This window comes from Hibiscus syriacus, unplaced genomic scaffold, assembly GCF_006381635.1.
Source record: "Hibiscus syriacus cultivar Baekdansim isolate YM2019G1 unplaced genomic scaffold, ASM638163v2 tig00111231_pilon, whole genome shotgun sequence".
NCBI classification, from domain to species: domain Eukaryota; kingdom Viridiplantae; phylum Streptophyta; class Magnoliopsida; order Malvales; family Malvaceae; genus Hibiscus; species Hibiscus syriacus.
Window position 1 is genome coordinate 389,101 of NW_024063027.1, and position 5,825 is coordinate 394,925.

The window sequence follows — 5,825 nt, forward strand, 5'->3', positions numbered from 1 at the left end:
CAACGAGAGAATAACTATCGCAATGCGGAAATAACTATCGTAACGAGAGAATCGCAACGTGATATGAAAATCGCAACGAGAGAATCGCAACACGAAATGAAAATCGCAATGAGATTTTGGTTTCGCGTTGCGATTATCTCGTTGCGATTTTCATTTCGCGTTGCGATTCTCTCGTTGCGATTTTCATTTCTCTCGTTGCGATAGTCATTTTCGTGTTGCGATTTTTATTTTCATGTTGCGATTTTAAGTTTAGAAACTATTCTTCTTCTGCAAATTAAAACTTTAATGGATTGCATTACTTCAACCAAAAGACAAAACATAGACAAATACTAACTTTACAGGGTTAAAGACTAAACAGTTTAGCAGTATTGGCAGCAATCGAATGAATTTAATAAGAAATCTAAGTGAAATGGTTAATCTATTATTGAAATTACCAGTAAACTTATCATCAATTTCAATATGAAAAACCTAAAATAATGCAAAAATTTCAAAATAAAAATAATTAAAAAAACTAACCATCGGAGGTTGATTTTCCATTTCTGAATGATTGTGAGGGATTTCTGACCGTGAATGGATGTGAGGGATTTCGCCGGAGATGGGGACGGAATGTAACACCCCTAACCCGTACCCGTACCCGACCCGAGTCCGAGTCCGAGATGTGACATTACCTTTTCAAAATAATTTTCCTTATAAAATAACAAAACATTTGCACTTCTTTTAGGAAAATAAGATAACATATTATTAAAATATATTCAGTATAAAATTTTTAGGTAAAAAAAATGTATTTGCGAACAATAAATATGTATAAACAATGCACTTAAAATTCGTAAACAAATTCAACCATTCATTACTATACACTTATATAATTACATTCAAAACATTATAAAAGTCGAACAGAGCGTTCGTAACTAACAACTTATTACATGCCAACATACTTTATACAACAAAAATATATACTTTGTGGTTCACTTCTGATTTGATCCCCTAATGATGGTATGCTGTGTTGCTGCTCTTAAGATCGATCTTCTTACTTTTCTGTACCTACGTGTAAATCACTTACACGCTAAGTCATAGACTTAGTGAGGCATATGAATATGATGATGATGTATTCCTTATAAATATGAACATGTAATCTATCCATTCAATGATATAACATTTAGCAATAATAATGCAATTACATTTGATAATTTTCTATAAGCCTATGTACATTACTGAGAACTCAAGGTATTCGAGTAAATTGAGGTTGTGCACTATTGCTGTCACCACAACTCGTATAAGTCCCACTGAGTGGCATATGAAATTTGCCCCGAAGGACCTGTGAATTTGTCCCGAAGGACCTATGAGTGGTCCCGAAGGACCTATGAAACCCTCGACTCTTGGCATGCCAACTATACCTATAGTTCTCATATCGTATACTATGGGCATCATTCTTATATTTCATATGTTCCTGTGCTCATGTCACTTATCATATCACATATATCATTTATCAAATCATATGAGCATATATACCTTATGCATGTATCATAATAATTATCATGTATGCATGTTCATAACTATTGTTCTATAAAAATCAACATAGGATTAGACTTATCACAAGTCTTATTCCATTGTACCACCCTTAAAATAGGCACTCACCTTGGCCTCGCTTTCGTTGTTTCAATCCTAACTCTTCGATTGTTCCTGAACTCATTTAGGCTCGATATCTACATAGTAATTCAATGATACTTATCAGTATACTAATTAATATATTCTAACCTATCATTCCTTAAACTCAGAGAAAATCCAATTTCATCCTTTAATGAAGGTATGCATCGATGCACTACTGATGCATCGGTGCATAAAATGCATTCGATGTTTTATTATTACTGGGATGCATCGATGCATGACTTATGCATCGACGCACTAATTGCATTCGATGTTTCTATTTTAAAAGAGTGCATCGATGCATTACAAATGCATCGATACACCTTCAAATAATTTCTGGGTTTTAAACTTGATGCATCGATGCACTATGAATGTGCATCGATGCACTCTGCCCAGAATCCTCTTTTATGCCCGAAAATCCACTCTTTTCAGCTTAATACCTCATATATCATCCCCTTTCTTATTTCCTAACTTGCATACTCTTAAACTAATTATTATCCATTAAATACTTCTAAAACTTAGAAATCTAATTCTCCATGTAGAATTTAAGAATCTAACCCAAATTCCAACATGTTCTAATTTGAATTCTAACACCTCATACTTCTTAGTTAGCTTGATGACAAGTCAAAAATCTTATTCAAACTTCAAAAACTCATCCATATCAAAATTTCATCTAAAAACTCATTTTCCAAATCTATCTCTAAAACACTTATCTTGTTGTCTTAATGTCATATAAGCTTTCCTTTAGCTTATATAACATCCAAACTTCAATTTCCAAGCTAAACAATCAAAGAAACAACCAAGGTTCAGATTCTTACCTTAAGCTTGGGTCTTCACGTTTGGAAGAAGAGAAGAGTGAAGAAGATAAGAAAGAAGGAAGAAGATATGAGAAAAATATGGAAACCTTTTGTTTCCTACTCAAGCCCCACGTGGGTTATAATATAGCCTAAATTTTTTTTAATTATTATTCCTTGCAAATGACCATTTTGTCCTTAAATTCATTTCATATTTACTAACAATTATTTTTACTTTAATCACCAAATTCTGAATGTTTACAATTTAGTCACTAACCTGTCATTTAGGATGTTACAAATCTCTCCCCCTTAAGAAACTTGTCCTCGAATTTTCATTGCACGAACAAATGGGGGGTATTGATGTCGCATATCTTCTTCACGTTCCCATGTTGCTTATTCTACTTTGTGATTTCTCCATAACACTTTGACCAAATGAATAATTTTATTCCTTAATTGCTTCACCTCGTAAGCTAATATATGAACAGGTTCTTCCTCATAAGTCAAGTCAGGTCGAACCTCAATCTCTTCTGGTTTCACGATATGAGAGGGATCAGATCTATATCTTCGAAGCATTGAAACATGAAAGACATCATGTATCTTTTCCATCTCAGGTGGTAAAGCTAACTGATATGCTACAGATCCTACTCTCTTTACAATCTCATATGGTCCAATAAATCGAGGACTCAATTTTCCTTTTCGACCAAACCTCAACACCTTCTTCCATGGAGACACTTTTAAAAACACTTTATCTCCAACTTGAAACTCAATTTCTTTCCTTTTTAGATCTGCATATGATTTCTGTATGTCTGCTGCAGCTTTGAGATTACTCTGAATTATTTGGACCTTTTCTTCTACTTCCTGAATCAACTCAGGACCAAGCACTTCTTTATCTTTGAGCTCGTACCAGTTCAAAGGCATACGACATTTCCTTCCATAAAGAGCTTCATAGGGAGCCATTTTAATACTCGACTGATAGCTATTGTTGTAGGCAAACTCGACAAGTGGCAAATATTTTTCCCACGATCCTTTAAATTCAATTACACAAGCTCTCAACATATCTTCTAAGATTTGGATCATTCGCTCAGATTGTCCATCAGTCTGAGGATGAAATGCTCTGCTAAAATTCAATCGAGTTCCCAATGCTCCATGCAAAGACTTCCAAAATCTCGAAGTAAATCGAGGATCTCGATCAGAAATTATAGAAACAGGTATACCATGCAACCGTATAATCTCTCTGATATACAACTCGACATATTTGTCCATAGAGAAATCAGTTCGTACCGGAATAAAATGGGCTGACTTAGTCAATCTGTCTACAATCACCCAGATTGAATCTCTTTTATTTGGAGTTAAAGGTAACCCCGCTACAAAATCCATCGTTATGTTTTCCCATTTCCACTGAGGAATCGTCATTGGTTGCAATAATCCTAAAGGAACCTGATGCTCAGCTTTGACTTGTTGACAAGTCAAACATTTGGACACAAATTCTGTAATGTCTTTCTTCATTCCTGGCCACCAATATCGACTCTTGAGGTCCATATACATTTTATTTCCTCCTGGGTGCATCGTTAATGGACTACAGTGAGCTTCCATTAATACATCATTCTTTAACTCATCATCATCTGGAATCACTAGCCTCCCATGATAATATAGGTTCCCATCAGCTTTCATCTTATAATCTGTACACTCTCCATTCCTTGTTTGTTGTAGCTTCTTTGAACACTTTTCATCCCTAGCTTGCAATTCTTTAATTCGATCTAGCCATGATGGCTTGAGAGTCAATTCAGAACAAATAGCACCATCTTCACTCAATGATAGTCTAGCATTCATAGCTCGTAATGCTGTAAACGTCTTTCGACTTAAGGCATCTGCTACCACATTTGCTTTTCCCGGATGGAAATCAATCACAACATCATAGTCCTTGAGAAATTCTACCCATCTTCTCTGTCTCAAATTCAACTCTTTCTGAGTCATCAAGTACTTTAAACTCTTGTGATCTGTATATAAATACCATCTTTCACCATACAAGTAGTGACGCCAAATCTTAAGAGCAAATACTACTGCAGCCATCTCCAAATCATGCGTTGGATAGTTTTTCTTATGTGACTTCAATTGTCTTGACGCATATGCCACCACTTTTCCCTCTTGCATCAACACACATCCCAAGCCATTATGGGACGCATCACTATAAACCATAAAATTCTTGTCAGACTCAGGTTGAACCAACACAGGAACTTCTATCAAAATCTTCTTTAAATTTTCAAAACTTTCCTGACATTCTAGAGTCCAAGCAAATTTTACCTCTTTCCTCAATAACTTGGTTAGGGGTAATGCTATTATCGAAAAGTTTTTAACGAATCTTCGGTAATAACCAGCTAACCCCAGAAAACTCCAGACTTCTGTCACATTCTTTGGAATCTCCCATTCTAAAATAGCTTTAATCTTTTGGGGATCCACTCGAATTCCTTCTGCAGAAATCACATGCCCAAGGAAAGTCACTTCCTTCAACCAGAATTCACATTTGGAGAGTTTGGCATAAAGCTTCTTTTCTCTCAAAATCTGTAACACCCTCTTCAAGTGTGAACTATGTTCTTCTTTGGACTTTGAATACACGAGAATATCGTCAATAAATACCACCACAAATTGATCCAAATAGGGTTGGAATATTCTGTTCATGAGATCTATGAAAGCAGCTGGTTCATTAGTAACTCCAAACGGCATCACAATAAACTCATAGTGACCATATCTCGTTCTAAATGCCGTCTTTGGGATATCTTTGTCTTGAATCTTTAATTGATGATAACCAGAACGTAAATCAATTTTCGAGAACACTGAAGCTCCTTTTAATTGATCAAACAGATCCTCAATTCGGGGAAGTGGATATTTGTTCTTGATGGTCACCTTATTAAGCTGTCTATAATCAATGCAAAGACGCATTGATCCATCCTTCTTTTTGACGAACAACACCGGAGCTCCCCACGGTGAGACACTTGGTCTTATAAATCCTTTATCTAACAACTCCTTTAATTGTATCTTTAACTCTTGCAATTCTTTTGGAGCCATTCTGTATGGAGCCATAGTAATAGGCGCAGTTCCAGGCATTATTTCAATCTGGAATTCTACCTCTCTGCTTGGAGGCAACCCTGGTAATTCAGCAGGAAATACATCGGGAAACTCTGTGACTATGGAAATTTCTTCAATTCTTTTCTCCTTGGTTCTAATATCCAACACATTAGCAATGAACCCTTGACATGGAAACGCTGTGACTATGGAAATTTCTTCAATTCTTTTCTCCTTGGTTCTAATATCCAACACATTAGCAATGAACCCTTGACATCCCTGTAGTAGTAACTTCTTTGTCGTTATCGCGGAGATTACATTTGCCAA